The 17,308-nt window shown below is 43.7% G+C and overlaps 1 protein-coding gene across 3 annotated transcripts in view; it reads right to left on the bottom strand.

The window, feature by feature from the left end:
- Window positions 1-16,825, bottom strand: part of SGMS1 (sphingomyelin synthase 1) — a 498,565-nt gene extending 481,740 nt beyond the window's left edge. For all 3 annotated transcript variants that reach the window (XM_073596327.1, XM_073596326.1, XM_073596329.1), the window contains exon 1: window positions 16,672-16,825. The gene's annotated coding sequence lies outside the window, so the exon portion shown is untranslated. The remainder of the gene's footprint in view (window positions 1-16,671) is intronic.
- Window positions 16,826-17,308: the final 483 nt, after the last annotated feature.

Genomic DNA, 17,308 nt, shown 5'->3' with positions numbered 1-17,308 from the left:
TTTTTTATATTGTGAAATATAATGTTACGCTGAGTAAATTGATACACAACATGTCAAGCTTCAAAATTGCGCCCGCTCGTGGAATGGAGACAAACTTTTACCCTTAAAAATCTCCATAGGCAAAGTTTAAAAAATTCTACTGGTTGCATCTTTTGAGTTACAGAGGAGGTCTAGGGCTAAAATTATTGCTCTCACTCTACTGAGCGCAGCGATACCTCACGTTTGTTTTGAACACTATTTTCATATGTGGGCGCTGCTCGCGCATGCGTTCGCTTCTGCACACAAGCTCGGCGGGATGCGTTTAAAAAAAAAAAAATATATAAAATTTCTCTTATGCCTCGTTTCCACTGAGCGGATCGGTTCGGTACGGTACGCTATTTTGGGTGTTTCCATTATGAAAGTGGCCCATACAACCGAACCGAACTGTTCCATTCAGGGTCCTGCTTCAGATGTGGGGCTATAGAAAATGGAACGGTTCGGTTAGGGCGGAGCTACGATACATTCCACTGATTGGCTGACAGAAAACCCTCTGCTGTGCCATGCTGAGGCATTTTTTCTAAACCCTGTATGGCCCCTTGTGGTCCCACTTGCAGTGGAAACGCTCACCAGAATAGACCGGACCATTCTAGGCCATTCAAACTGTACCGACCCGAACCGATCCGCTCAGTGGAAACAAGGCATAATTTTACCTTTTATTTTTACACTGTCACTTTTATTCCTATTACAAGGAATGTAAACATCCCTTGTAATAGAAAAAAAAAGCATGACAGGACCTCTTAAATAGACCTCAAAAAGACCTCAGATCTCATATTTACACTAAAATGCAATCAAAATAAATAAATATAATAATAATAATAATAATAATAATAATACTTTAGGAGCTATGGGCGGAAGTGACGTTTTGATGCCGCTTCCGCCCTGCAATGGTATGGAGATGGGTGGGGGCCATCTTCCCCACACTCGGCAAATCCGCTGCAGAGACCACTTTTATCTGGAACCAGACCGCTCACTGAAGAAGAGGATACCGTGGTTATTGTAGCTAGCTGCTGCCATATCCCTCTTCAAATTGCTGACGTATATCGGTGTGAGCCGGTCCGGAAGTGGTTAAGTAAAAAAAAAAAAGTCTAATTTACATAAAGGTTCGCACACACACACACACACACACACACACACACACACACACTATAAGAAAATTGGGCGAACGATCGTCCGATTTTCCTCGTACGACAAATGTTTTATTTTGTCTTTTATGGATTCTGATCATGCAGAGTCCTTCTTTTCTGATTATTCTCGTAAGGAAACGGTACACATTAACCGCTTAAGGACTGCCCCAAATACATACAGTGCAGCAGGGCAGCCCTTAAGCGCACAATCACGTACATGTACGGGACTTCTTCTGGAGCTGGGGCATGCGCGCAGCGCTCGAGACCCTGCTCCCCCCTGTGATTGGAAACAGCGTGAGCCAATCAGTGGGTCCGATGTCCGCCGGGAACCCATGTAAACAAGACAGATCGCTGTTCTGCTAGTAAGGAACATAAAGATCTTGTGGTTTCTGCTAAACGGGAACATGGATCTCGGTCTTTCTACAGTGCAGCCATCCCCCACACCGTAACAAACCACTCCCAGGGAAGACAACCCTTTGAGCGCCCCTGTTAACCCCTTCCCTGGCAGGGTCATTAGTATAGTGGCAGTGCATTATTTTTTTATTTTTTTTTAACACTGATCACTATATTGGTGTCAGATTTGTCTGCCGCAATGTTGCAGTCACGCTAAAAATCGCTGATCACCGCCATTACTAGTAAATAATAATAAAAAAAATTTAAAAAGTCCATAAATCTAACCCATAGTTTGCAGACGCTATCAGTTTTGCTCAAACCAATCAATATACGCTTATTGGGATTTTGCTTTATCAAACATATGTAGCAGAATACATATTGGCCTAAATTGATGAAGAAATTCGATTTTTTTCCATTTTTATATTGAATATATGTTATAGCAGAAGTAAAAATGAAGCTTTGGGGTTTAGTTGCGTATAATTCTTCTAATGACATTACGTGTGTACACGTGCACGTGTTTACAAGTGCGTACACAAGTAAAATACTCCGATTTGTATGACCTGAACTCAGTTGTGTCGCCATTAAACATTTTCATTCGCAAATGCTGCTGTATGTATGGCATCACTGTACAAAGAAAACTACACACTGCATGCATCTAAACTCAGCGTATCAGATGCACATTTGAATGAGCCCTTAGATAAAGATCAGATCACATTTTGGAGCCACTGATGCAGAAATATTTTTACATTCCTACAAGCTCATAAAAGGGGTTTTAACACGGCACCCTTCAGAAGAGTCTTCAGTGCTCAGTATTCCTGTCATTCAATGTTCACCGACATAAGCAGGTAGAAAATGAAAGCAGTGTGCAGCCTGAGTGTTCAGTGTCAGCAACGGCCTCCCATACAAACACAATCACATCACTTTCCCTGCTCTACCACACGCCTGAGTGTAACAGATCTGTAATATATCCTCACAACTCTCCACCCCGATCTGAACGGCTGCCAAGAACAGAATATCAGCAACATGCTGCCACCATCCCTCCCCAGAGACCGCTGCATGAATGCATCTGACCAGCCCACAATGAGACAGTTTGTAAAAACAAAATAGTTGATGTATCTTAGCAAAGATTCAGCATATAGTGCAAATAAATGTATATTGTATTTACCTGTATAGATAAAATCCTCCTTGTTCAACTGAAAGTGCCATGTCCACGGTTTTCTAATCTACTCTATCATTTGAATCGCTGCAAAAAAGATTAAAAAAAATAAAACCTTATTTTATATATATATAAAAAAAAAATTATATTTATATATCACAGAAACCTGACATTTTAACAGGGGTGTGTAGATTTTTTTTTTCCCAGTGTGTGTGTGTGTGTGTGTGTGTGTGTGTGTGTGTGTGTGTGTGTGTGTGTGTGTGTGTGTGTGTGTGTGTGTGTGTGTGTGTGTGTGTGTGTATACACACACACACACACAGGGAAAAAAAAAATCTACACACCCCTGTTAAAATGTCAGGTTTCTGTGATATATAAATATAATTTTATATATATATATATATATATATATATATATAAATATAATATAAGGTTTTATTGTATTTTATTTTTTTTAATCTTTTTTGCAGCGATTCAAATGATAGAGTAGATTAGAAAACCGTGGACATGGCACTTTCAGTTGAACAACAAGGAGGATTTTATCTATACAACATACATTTATTTGCACTATATGCTGAATCTTTGCCATCTCAGACTGTAGTGCACCTCACCCTTCTGAATATATATATGTATATATATATATATATATATATATATATATATATATATATATATATATATATATATATATATATATATATATATATATATATATATATATTCAGAAGGGTGAGGTGCACTACAGTCTCAGATGGCCGTGCTTAGCAATCAAGCCCTTAGCAATCAAGCCCTCCCACAGGCTTCGAAAAAAAAAATCCAAAAACAGGGGATCGCTGCGCAAACCGTATTTATTTTTAAACTTTCAAAAGGACATCAGCATGACACCCTTAAAATCAGGCATACATAATAATATAATATGTATGCCATGCTGATGTCCTTTTGAAAATTTCAAAATAAATACGGTTTGTGCAGCAATCCCCTGTTTTTGGAATATATATATAATATATATATAATAAATAATTTCAGAACTTTTTCCACCTTTACCCCAAGTTCATATATGTGCGATGCAGGAACCAGCGCAATTACAGAGCTGGTTCCTGCATCACATCCCTCCCGCAGGCAGTTCACACTGACTTCTGCGAAGCACTGCGGGTAACAAAGTTAATCACACCCCCAGGTTAGCTCACAGATCGCAATATGAACTCGCACAGGAATCAGATCGCATAGGTGAGAAACAATTCTAGTGCAGGGAAAAAACAAGTCCCTGCACTATTTCCTGTGCGAATCCAATGCGAGTTCAGCCATACAACATCAGAGATCGCATGTGATCGGCACCTTCGGTGCCGGTGCGAATCACGTGCGATCTGAGATCACACTAGTGTGAACCCATTCTTAAATGTGACCTATAAACTGTACAACTCAATTAAAAAACAAACTGAAATCTTTTAGGAGAGAAGGTGGGGAAAAAAAAAATGAAAATATAGTTGCATAAGTTTGCACACCCTCTTATAACTGGGGATGTAGCTGTGTTCAGAATTACAGAATTAAGCAATCGCATGCAAAAACTCATGGTAAATAAGAGTCCGTACACACCTGCCTCTGATTAACCCCGAATAAAGTTCAGCTGTTCTAGTAGATCTTTCCTGACATTTTCTTAGTCACATCCTACAGCAAAAGCCATGGTCCACAGAGAGCTTAAAAGCATCAGAGGGATCTCATTGTTGAAAGGTATCAGTCAGGAGAAGGGTACAAAAGAATTTCCAAGGCATTAAATATACCATGGAACACAGTGAAGACCACCATCATCATCATCATCAAGTGGAGAAAATATGGCACAACAGTGACATTACCAAGAACTGGTTATGAAGACGGGAAGAAAACTAGTCAGGGAGGCTGCCAAGAGGCCTACAGCAACATTAAAGGAGCTGCAGGAATATCTGGCAAGTATTGGTTGGCTGTGTGGTACCTGTGAGAACAATCTCCCGTATTCTTCATAGGTCTGGGCTATGGGGTAGAGTGGTTTGACGGAAGCCTTTTCTTACCAAGAAAAACATCCAAGCCCGGATAAATTTTGCAAAGCACATCTGAAGTCTCCCAAAAGCGTGTGGGAAAATGTGTTATGGTCCGACAAAACCAAGGTTGAACTTATGGAACAATATAGAAAGCTGAACATGAAGAGGAACTTCATCTTTCAGCATAAAACATGTGGATGTGAGCGCTATATTCAATATGGTCAGACAGCAGTGGTGAGTCTACTTGTAAACAGTAGATGGGGTGATTAGGTGCTGTATAACTTTTATCATGAAATGACAATCTGAAATGGTAAAATTATACGGTGATTAAAACATCAGCAACTGTAAGCTGTTGCAGTCCAATAAAAAACTGAATTAAAGTCCAATAAAAGCAGTTGTAGAAGGCGGCCCTGTTGTTAAAGAAGAAGCAATCCTCTGGAAACTGTAGAAGTAGAAGAACAACAATGGCGCCACTCTAAGTGCAGTATTAAAACAAATTTAATAAATCATAAAAACAGGTACTCACAAAAGTACATGTATTCAGGCATATAAGTACTGGGCAGGAAATGCCAGGTGTCCCAGGGGTATGATCCGGTCACGTCCTCAGATGTTGTTCCGCTCGGAGACGGGCTGTGCTGCTGTGTGGGCGGCAGATCCGGCTGCTGGAACGCACTGTGTGTGACGTGATGATCTGGGGGAACTAAGGCACTTCCGGGTCTAGGCAGGGGTGACGAATAGGCCTATTCGTCACCCCTGCCTAGACCCGGAAGTGCCTTCGTTCCCCCAGATCATCACGTCACACACAGTGCGTTCCAGCAGCCGGATCTGCCGCCCACACAGCAGCACAGCCCGTCTCCGAGCGGAACAACATCTGAGGACGTGACCGGATCATACCCCTGGGACACCTGGCATTTCCTGCCCAGTACTTATATGCCTGAATACATGTACTTTTGTGAGTACCTGTTTTTATGATTTATTAAATTTGTTTTAATACTGCACTTAGAGTGGCGCCATTGTTGTTCTTCTACTTCTACTACTTCATCTTTCAGCATGACAACAACCAAAAGCATACATCCAAATCAAAGGAATGGCTTCACCAGAAGGTTAACATTTTGTAATAGCCCAGCCGGATCCCAGACCTGAATCCGATTGAAAATCTGTGGGGTGATCTGAAGAGGGCTGTGCACAGGAAATGCCCTCACAATCTGACAGATTTGGAGTGTTTTTGCAAAGAAGAGTGGGCAAATATTGCCAAGTCAAGATGTGCCATGCTGATAGACTCATACCCAAAAAGACTGAGTGCTGTAATAAAATCAAAAAGTACAGCAACAAAAGTATTAGTTTAAGGGTGTGCACACTTATTGAACCATGTTTTAGTTTTTATTTTTACTTCCCTCCACCTAAAAGATTTCAGTTTGTTGTACAACTGCGTTGTAAAGTTTATAGGTCACATTATAGGTGGAAAAGGTTCTCACATGATTCATCTCATTTTTTTACGTCATAGAAACACGACATACATACACAATATCAATGTATAAAAAAAATATACATAGCGGGTCTAATAAACTATTGGTATTTTAGCAAATGGAATACTAGTTTATGAAATGTCCACATAATTGTCTAACCACTTGAGGTTGAGGTCATGCAACGCTGTACCCAAACAAAATTTACATCCCTCCCAGGTTTTTGTACCTTAAATTGTCTTTTCCTGGTGTAGCACACACAGTCATTTGGGAATAGTAAATACCTACAGAATGCCCATACCAGGCGTGAATGGGTAATTGTGAGGGAGGGATAACAGGGGATGGATATGGAAAAAAAGGAGTAGAAAAAGGAAGGTACAATCCCCCTAAAGTTTTTACCCTTTTAATTATCATATGTTTTTTTCACTTTTTTTTTTTCCCCATGTGTTTTTCAGCACGTTTTTTTTCTTTAATTTGGAATGTCAAAAACAAAAAGGAAGTAAGGTGTGACTGGAGGTGATGACAGGGGGGAGGATAAGTGGAGCAAGATAAAGTACATTTACATTTTTCTCGGGGAAGAATAAGATTTTTTTTTTTTTTTTTTTGCATTTAGATGACACCACCTCTCACCTTACCTCCTCTTTGGGGAAGAATTATGATATATATGGTTATAATGGTAAAGTACTAGGAGATGCACCTTCTTTAAGTCTTTGTCACTGTATTTATGTTGTGCTTTTCTTGAGATGTCAGTGCATTGAATGATTATTATTTTGGTCCTTTATGATTATATTTTGTTTTGTAACCTTTTATTTAAACAAATAAAAAGAACTTGGGGTCCTTTCACAGGGGTTTTCAGCTCAGCGGACTCCGCTTTGTTCAGTGGGGAAACGATCCGTTCACTGTGCAGAGACGGACCTGTCAGAGCCCCGCTGTCCTCTATGGGAGATCGGATGAAAAACGGACCGCCTGTCCGTTTTCATCCGATCCCATCTGCCAGATGGATGGAAAATAGGGTCACCATCCATCTGGATTTCTCAGACAACATCACCGCTGAATACCGCCGCTCCATAGAGGCGCATGCAGCATCCAATCAGGTCTGCCTGAAAAACTGACAGGCGGACCTGATCGGAAAGCCCGTGTGAAAGGGGCCTTAAAACTTTATATCTTTTTTTCCCCCCACACAAATAGAGCTTTTTTCAGTGGTATTTGGAGACCACTGGGTTTTTGGGGGTTTTTTTTGGTTTTTTAACTATATAAAACTAAAAATAGACCAAAGATTCTGAAAAAAATATATATTTTTTTAAACTTTCTGCTATAAAACAGATCTAATAAAAAAAAAAAAAATAATAAAAACTTAACAAAATCAAATTTATTCATAAATTGTGGCCAGAATGTATTCTGCTACATGATGATAATAAAAAATTTTTTTTTTTTTGTTTTAAATTTTTATTTTTTCATTTTTTTTTTTAAACTACTAACAGCAGCGATCAATGACTGCGATAGCACAGCGGGCAATCTGACACTAGCTGGTGCGGAATAGACTAACTGCCACAAACACCAATACAGTGATCAGTGATAATACTATACACTGTCACTGTACTAATGACACTTAATGGGAAGGGGTTAACATTTAGCGCAATCAAGGGGTTTAAAATGTGTCTAATGTGCAATGTGTGTACAATGTGCTGCTTTTACCAAGAGATCTTGGTTTCTCATCCCTGCTTTGCAGGGATGAGAAACTGACAGATTGCTCCCTCTGTACAGAGCTCTGTGTTGTTTACCAACACAAGAGCTCTGGGCTGTGATTGCACACAGCCAATCAGTAGGTCCCGGCTGTGGATCATTGGCCAGGACATGCTGATAGGCTCCCTCTGTGTGCATTCACAGCAGGTGCTGAATGGAGGGCGCACATGTGCGTTCCCGAAACCCAGAAGTAGGCAGCGACGTATGGGTATATCGCTTTGGCTACAGCGGCCACCCGTCCACAGTATATTGCGGCCGCAAAATGGTTAACCACTTGCCATCCAGGCCAATACTGGCATTTCTCTCAAATGCTAAAATCAGCATTTTTGCTAGAAAATTACTTAGAACCGCCAAACATTATATATTTTTCTGAAAGCAGAAGCCCTTGAAAATAAAATGGTTGCTGTTGGAATTTTTTCTTACGTCGCACGATATCTGAGCAGCTGTTTATCAAACACAGATTTTCATGAAAAATACAAAAAAAAAAAAAAAAATTTGCATGTTGAGCCAATTAAATAAATACCAAACGTGTAGATTCCAAATTTGGCATGCCCATGAAATGGCAACAAACAAGATACCTGAAAATTTTCATAGGCGACGCTTTAAAAGTCTTTACCGGTTACCTGGTTACCAGTTTACAGTTAAAACGGAAGCTCTGGGGCTGGGATTATTTCTCTCACTATGACATTCAGTGCAAAATCTCACTTGTGTAGTACAATCACTGTTTACATATGCATGCAGGACCTAAGTGCCCATTTGCGAGTAAGCACAAGGGCTTTATTTTTTTTTTTAGTTTTATTTTATTTAACTTTATTGCTATCAAAAAAGGTATGGACATCCCTTATGATAGCTTAGGCAGGTACAGATATTTTTTTATAGAGAAATCAGGGGATCCCTCTTCTACTCTCCAAGGCAGCCAATCAAACACAGAATGTTTACCTGGCCGGTATCGGCCAGGAGAGGCAGCCAATCAAACCACAGGAAAAGGAGTGCAGCAAGAGAGCCCGCGAACAGCAGCAGGAGGAGGGCCCCCTTCCGAGCACTTTAAAAGTAACTGAGCTGCTATATAGCCACTTGGATCACCTACACCTGAAAGCCGGTTGCCAGCTAAGAAATTTGCATAGCTCCTGGTATAACCACTTGTCACCCAGGATGTTTACATACGTACGTTGGACAGGATTAAAAGGGTCTGCATAGGGAGACACATCTAGTGTGACAAATACAAAAAAAAAAAAAATATATTATATAATAAAAAATAATATCCCAAAAGGGCAACAAATCCCATGATCTGCACCAAATAAGATTTTTTAGTTTACCTGTAAATCAAGTACATCCAAGATTGGGTTATGCTGCCACCTTCAGGTGGATGGACACCAGCAAAAAAAAAAAATGGACCAGCAGGCAGCAGGCAAGCCTTCAGTTTTTGTAGCAAGCCATGAACCACAATGGCAGAGGGGAGGGATCCCTGTGTTCTGTGAAGTACGTTAAGAAAAGGATTTTACAAGTAACCAAAAAAAAAAAATCCAAATTGCTTTATCATGCATCCTGGGACACAGGGCATCTTCATCACTATTATAATGGTGATGCCACAAAGCCCTGAAAATCTGCGGAGGACAACATAGCAATAAGCCAACAGGCCTCAAAAAACATGTTACTAAGCACTGAGGGACACTTTTCCTCTCCTGCCCCACGGGTGGGAGGGTACCAGCAAAGTCTACCCCAGGGCACTAATCAGTCCATGCCGCGGAACCCCCTAGAGCAGAGATGATGAACCTTGGCAGTGGCACCCCAGATGTTTTGAAACTACATTTCCCATGATGCTCAACTACACTGCAGTGTGCATGAGCATCATGGGAAATGTAGTTCCAAAACATCTGTGGTGCCAAGGTTTGCCATCACTGCCCTAGTGTCAGAACACATGAACCAGACCGAGACAAAAGTACAGTAAAATCACACTTGTTTATTAATAAAAAGGTAAATAAGAGTAAGCGTAGTCAAAGCATAGCCAGAGTCCAGTCCAGTAACCGGATCGGGTAGTCAGCCAAGCCAGAGTTCAGTAACCGGATCGGGTAATCAGCCAAGCCAGAGTTCAGCAACTGGATCGCGTAATCAGCCAAAGCCAGAGTTCAGTAACCGGATTGTGTAATCATCCAAGCCAGGAGTCAGGGATCCAAGCAGAGGAACAGCAAGCAGGATAAGGAGCCAGAAGGGATGTCAGCAAAGCCAGTCTTTAAACAGGAACGCAGGAGATGGTTTCTTGTGACGTGACCAAGGTGAAGGCAGAAATGAAGTGAGCTGGAGATCTTTAAGTAGGTGGGACTGACAAGCAGATCCACAACAGCTGGTGAACTGTGGAGAGAGATGAGAGCTGGCAATTAGCCGACAGCTGAGCGGCCAGCTCAGAGAAGGAAGGGCTGAGCCAGCCCTGACACCTAGGGGGTCCAATCTTTATTCATTACGGCAGGCAATGCTACAAGGGCCTTCAGGGACTTGACTCCCCAGCTGGGGATCACTGTCCAGGACATGTATAGCACCTTACCGTTCCAATAGGCAATATATTATTGCACAGGGTCCTGTTCCACGGGGTTTAGTACTGGTCAGCAATGCTACAGGGTGTCCCCAATATGTCCAGAGCAGGGCCCGGGTACCAATCATCTGAGTATAGAAAAACCATAGGGAAATGGATCCGGTAAGAGCTAGTCTATTAATCCCAAGTGGAACTATGGAGAAATTAGTAGCATTTTCATTCAGAGACTGCATGGGCATAATTGTCACTTAAGACGCTAGCAAAAAAAAAAAAAAATGAAGCCTTGCCTGGCAGGGAGGGGTTATGCTAGCAGGGGAATTCCTGTCAGTCTCCTGAAGGTTGCAGGCCAACTAATCAGTTGACCAACTAATTATAAAAATAGTTTTTACTATTTCATTATCGATTAGTTATTTCAGTCTTAGATTATTGCTGGCAGCTTCAGTCGCTAGCAGTAATCACGGTGTTCTGCTGGCAGTTACAGCTCCCCCACCGCAGCAAAACCCAATAGCTTTGCAGGAGGGAGACTGACTGTGCTGATGAGGAACTAGTGATTTTCTTTGGAGAGAAAGTAGCAACATCTATGGCCTGCATTAGATGAGGATCAGATCACATTTTAAGGCAAATAAAATGTTATTGCCAAGGGGTTCACAAACTTTTTCCTTGCCACTGCATATTAAAGAAAAGCGATCAGCCAAAACTAAAGTTATACCAAATAAAGTCCACTTTATTATTAAACATAGTTAAAGGGGAGGCTCCTGCTGCTGTCAATCAAATCCAGTGACACGGGAGCCGGGGGTGGGGCCAAGTCTTGCTGTCTGTGTCAATGGACGCAGCAGCAGGACTCGGGAGCCCGCCTGCACAAGTGCCCCTATGGAAATCAGCTCTCCATGGGGGGCACTCGAGGAGAGGAGGAGCCAGGAGCGCCCTAGAAAAGGAGGATCGAGGCCACTCTGTGCAAAACCCTTGCACAGAGCATGGAAGTATAACATGTTTGTTTTTGTTTTTTTAAATAAGGGAAGGTTTACAATCACTTTAATGAATGGTTAACGAACAATCACAAGTTTCATGCAGAATATTACATATACAGGTTTTCCAGTTTTGTATTTCTTTAAACTACAGATCAGTCAGGGAAATGTTGATAGAAAAATCACATACATCCAACCAAGACAAAGATTTGTCAGTCCTTACGTTAGTACACTGGCTTGGTAATGTAAATATCCATTTCACTGAACTATTCTTGTGGTACTAGTCTGTCACGACATCAGCAATTACTCATCTGGAAACCCCAACCGTGACCTTCTGTTCTTTAATTCTCTTTGTTCTGTTAAAGCGGTAGTAAACCGTGGCAGTAAAAAAAAAAAAAAAACACACACACACACACACACACACACTACACCTGTAAGGCAATTGCATAATGTGCATCGCATACTAGCACATTATGAAATACCTAAGAACGAAGCCCTCCAGCGGTGACATCTTCCCTCAGTCTTTCTTCTGGGTTTGCGGCCTCCAGCGGTGTGAGTGGCCAGAGCCGCGATGATGTCACTTCCACTTGCGGCTTCACAGCCAGGTGCACACTGCACATGCACGATTCGTGCTGCGCCTCCTCAATGGTTGGGCAATCTTCTGGGACCTGTCCCAAAAAATTGCAGGGAGGGGGGAGGAGAACTTCCGCTCGCATCGCCTAGGGGGCCCAAGTGGAAGAGGGAGCAGGTACCTGTCAAAACTCCCCCCCAACCCCCACCCCCCCAAAAAAAAAAAAAAATAAATGTTTACACGCCACCAAAAGAAAGCTCTATCTGTCTGAAAAAAAAATTATAGAAATTTCATATGGGTACAGTGTTGCATGACTGCACAATTGTCATTCAAACTGTGACAGCGCTGAAAGCTGAAAATTGGCCTGGGCAGGAAGGGAGTGAAAGTGCCCGGTATTGAAGCAGTTAAAGAAATATACAAACTTACTGGATTTTAGAAAGGGTCTACAGGAACTTTCTTTGAATTTATTGAACATATATAGCTAACAACGTTCAATGACTTAAGAGACCAGACCAAAAAGGGGAGAAAATAGGAGACGTTGATTATTAAGGTTTAAAAACACTTCCAGTCTGTAAGCCAAGAGATGTTCTGTATCTTTATTAGGATATAATGGCAAAGTAGACCACATTAAGCTAGCTAATAATAGTTACAATGGGTGATAGGCATATTTATCTACTCTCCTTATAACAGGGACTACGCACAATTTATGTGCCGATTCTACAAAGAAAAAAAAAAAAGAGGAAAGTTTGACCCACATATCACACTCATGCCATAGTAAACAAGATCACTCCCAAAACTAGGGCTACCAATACGTTCATCAGCCTGTTCTTCCATAGGTTTTGGTATGGGTTTTTTGCTCCTACATCCCACCCATTGCTTGGAGAAATGACAGTCACACGGAGCTGACCACACCCCAGGATTGCTGCCGGTCCCACCATCCTGCCAACCTCCCAGGAGCATTGCCAGTCTCACCACCCTACCCCCCTCCCAGGAGAACGGCCAGTCTCACCACCTTACCCCCCACCCAGGAGAACGGCCAGTCTCACCACCCTACCCCCCTCCCAGGAGAACGGCCAGTCTCACCACCCTACCCCCCTCCCAGGAGAACGGCCAGTCTCACCACCCTACCCCCCTCCCAGGAGAACGGCCAGTCTCACCACCCTACCCCCCTCCCAGGAGAACGGCCAGTCTCACCACCCTACCCCCCTCCCAGGAGAACGGCCAGTCTCACCACCCTACCCCCCTCCCAGGAGAACGGCCAGTCTCACCACCCTACCCCCCTCCCAGGAGAACGGCCAGTCTCACCACCCTACCCCCCTCCCAGGAGAACGGCCAGTCTCACCACCCTACCCCCCTCCCAGGAGAACGGCCAGTCTCACCACCCTACCCCCCTCCCAGGAGAACGGCCAGTCTCACCACCCTACCCCCCTCCCAGGAGAACGGCCAGTCTCACCACCCTACCCCCCTCCCAGGAGAATGGCCAGTCTCACCACCCTACCCCCCTCCCAGGAGAACGGCCAGTCTCAGCACCCTACCCCCCTCCCAGGAGAACGGCCAGTCTCACTATCCTTCCCACCTGCCAGGAGTGCTACCAGTCTCACCATCTTTCCCACCTTACAGGAGAACTATCAGTCTCACTTTCCTACCCAACCCCCAAGAGCACTGCAAGTCTCACTGTCCTACCCAGTTCCCAGGAGTGCACCCAGATTCACCATCCTACCTACCCCCCAGGAACGCTTATAGTCTGACCATCCTATCCACCCCTTGTGATAATGCAGACTGGGCACCTCAGAAGGCTGTGTCAAAAGGCAAGGCTGTCATGTAGTTCCGAATTCAGCCATGACAGTTTGTAACAATAGCAGACATAACAGCAGTGATCCCCTAGGAAGGCATCTGATACAATCAACATAACTTTTAGCTGCAATCCAGAACATTCTTATCAGTCCATTGAGAGGACCCCAGACCCCCTGAAGCTCATTAACCCAAAACACATTTCAGTCTCACTCTAAGTTTAGTAATTAGGAAAGCAAGCAGATGTGCCCTCTTAACTAACCTGTCATCGATAACTTAGCTGGAGTAGTCAGCGAATACACATTGATGTCCATCCTTTCTTGTAGAGTAAAAAAAAAAAATCAGTGTATTTTATAACTCACGAGCAGATAATGGTATGACCAGAAGGGCATTTTACCTGTAGCTGTTAATTAGATGCATTTTAAGCCTAAACACCACTTTATTAGAAGGTACGGGACGCAAATGGGACACAATACCTCTTCTAGTTGAAACAGGCATTCAATACCCATCATATTTGGAATCATTTAAAAGGAAATTCCATGCTAGATAATATTACACCAGAATTAAAACTGTACTTATTTTAAGATATTAATATCTGTATAAAACTGTACGGTAGGGAGTGTCCACTGCATGGTCATAAACCTATAATGTCCCATCGCCACTCCTCACACCTCTTAATTGGTCAGATAATTGCTGTCAACGTTCTACACACGGACAAGAAAAGAGGGACTACATCCATAGTCCGGAGCTCTCCTTTACCATCAAAGAACACCTGTCAAGGTTTATGAGAGCCACTGACTGTACCATCTTCCTTAAAGATTGGACTTTAACGACCAGGACTTGTTAAGTATTTTTCATTCTTCAACCCTTTTTGTTTTCTGTTGAATTATTGTTCCTTTTTACAATAATACTTTTCTGTAAATATTTTGCTTGCACCAATTTTTTCTATCTTTTTAATTAAATATTTTAAAATCATTAATATTGTCTCTAATGCACTAACGCAAAACTTTTAAAAAGTAACTCCACTTTTGCCGTCTGGGTGATCTACTGTATGTACATTGCAGGGATTTTAACACACTTTGTTGCACATTCCTGCGTTTTGTTAGTCTGAAGAAATAGTGTACAGTGAATCTACATGGGAGTGATTTTATAATTATCAATTAGCTGCTGAACTTGCAAGACTCTGAAGAAAGTGGCAGGGACTGCAGCCCTCTAGTGATTTCCTTTTAGGAAAATTACATCAAAAATTGCATTTTTGTTGCAGGGGGATGCCCAAAATCTGACATGGATTGCAGACTACTGGAAAAATCAGTCACACAAGCAGGAAATTACATTTCTGGGGGGGGGGGGTTCAGTACCCCATCTGTCTACAGAATGCCTCCAGGTATCCATATTGCATTTTACAAAAGGTTACAATGCTGCAGATTGAAAATTAAAGGCAATTTTTAAAACCATTATATTACAATATGACTTGTGTCACAGTTGTATACGCTACATTGTTTTTATTTGCATTTTTTTTTTACCCACGATAGTGGAGTTAATCTTTAAAGAATCCCTGTCTCTCTCTGAAAAAAGCTACTATATGGCAAATCTCTGGATATACCGGTCTGTGGTGACAGTGTGGGTTACAGAACAGAATTTAGGTAGAACCCTATCTGGTGGCAGTGTGGCAAAGCTAAACCCAGTGACAAGCGCTCTCAGTCGGTTGTGGTCCCACAAGCTTGAAAATCCTTGTGCAGGGTGAGGCTGAAAGTGGCATTGCCATGTATCAGTAAGAGCGTGATGTAAGGTTTACCAGTCATTTCTCACAAGTTGGTGAAGGTGGCAGTGGTCTGATGCCTTGTCACAAACCCCTGGAGTGCTGCCAGTCTCCTCATCCTACCCACCCCCCAGAAGCTATACCAGTCTCACCGTCCTACCTACCTCCAAGGAGCACTGCCAGTCTCACCATTATACATACCCTCCAAAAGCGCTGCCAGTCTGCCCATCCTACCCATCTAACAGGAGCACTGCCAGTCTCACCATCCTGCCTACCTACAAAGTGCACTGTCAGTCTCGCCAATATACCCACCTCCCAGGAGCGCTGCCAGTCTCACCATTATACACACCCTCCAAGAGCGCTGCCAATCTCTCCATCTTATCAATCTCCAAGAGCGCTGCCAGTCTGCCAAACAGGAGCGCTGCCAGTCTCACCATCCCACCCACCCCTTAAAAGCACTGAACCATCCTACCCACCTCCCAGAAGCGTTGCCAGTCTGATTGTCCTACCTACTTCCCAGGAGCACTGCCAGTCTGCCCATCAGGAACACTGCCAGTCTCACCATCCTACCTACCTCCCAAGTGCACTGTGAGTCTTGCCAATATACCCATATCCCAGGAGTGCTGCCAGTCTCACCATCCCACCCACCTCCCAGGAGTGCTGCTAGTCTCACCATCCCACCCACCTCCCAGGAGTGATGCCAATCTCACCATCCCACCCACATCCCAGGATTGCTGCCAGTCTCACCATCCCACCCACCTCCCAGGAGTAATGCCAGTCTCACCATCCCACCCACCTCCCAGGAGTGATGCCAATCTCACCATCCCACCCACCTCCCAGGAGTAATGCCAGTCTCACCATCCCACCCACCTCCCAGGAGTGATGCCAGTCTCACCATCCCACCCACCTTTTAGGAGGGATGCCAATCTTTCCATCCTTCCCACCTCACCCCAGGATCCCCATCCCTCTCCTGTAGCAGCCTTACCTCGGACACAGAGGCAGTGCCAGTCCCCCCTGGCACTCCGGGTCCTCCTGTCACCTGTGGTCACTGCCAGCCTCTCCACAATCAGCCATGGGCAGTGCCAAGGTGAGGAGCCCGGGGCACCGTTATGTCACAGGCGGGTTACTCACTTGTTCCAGGAGGGTGAGCTCCGGAGATCGGAAGGATGCTGATCAGGGATAGAGATGGAGAAGACAGGCTCTCCGGCACCCAGGTGGGCGGGTCACTTAGAGGAGCGCTCCCCAAGGCTCCCCGGAGTGTGGGCGGAGACAGAGAGGCAGAGATCTTTCTGCCCACAATTCATAGCGTTACTATAATCAGACGGGAGACTCCGTGATGACAGCAAGACGAGCTCAGCCCGTACTTATCGGCCTGGAAAAGTCTGGCGACATCTTGTGGAGAGCGCCCGTCTCTGCAGCGCTCCGGAGGCGGCTGGATAGTGTGTGTCTGTAGAAAGAGGGGGGAGGGGACAGCTAGGCACTGATCCTTATTATATCAGATCCCTGCCAGGTGTATGAAGGCTCATCGGTGTCTACATGTCACCACTGTGTGTACACAGATCACTGTCAGGTGTATGAAGGCTCATCGGTGTCTACATGTCACCACTGTGTGTACACAGATCACTATCAGGTGTATGAAGGCTCATCGGTGTCCACATGTCACCACTGTGTGTACACAGATCACTGTCAGGTGTATGATGGCTCATCGGTGTCTACATGTCATCACCGAGTGTACACAGATCACTGTCAGGTGTATGAGGGCTCATCG

The sequence above is a fragment of the Aquarana catesbeiana genome, linkage group LG08 (genome assembly GCF_042186555.1).
Source record: "Aquarana catesbeiana isolate 2022-GZ linkage group LG08, ASM4218655v1, whole genome shotgun sequence".
Lineage (NCBI taxonomy): Eukaryota > Metazoa > Chordata > Amphibia > Anura > Ranidae > Aquarana > Aquarana catesbeiana.
The sequence above is the reverse complement of the archived record's forward strand: the minus strand, read 5'-3'. Positions and strand labels throughout refer to the sequence as shown.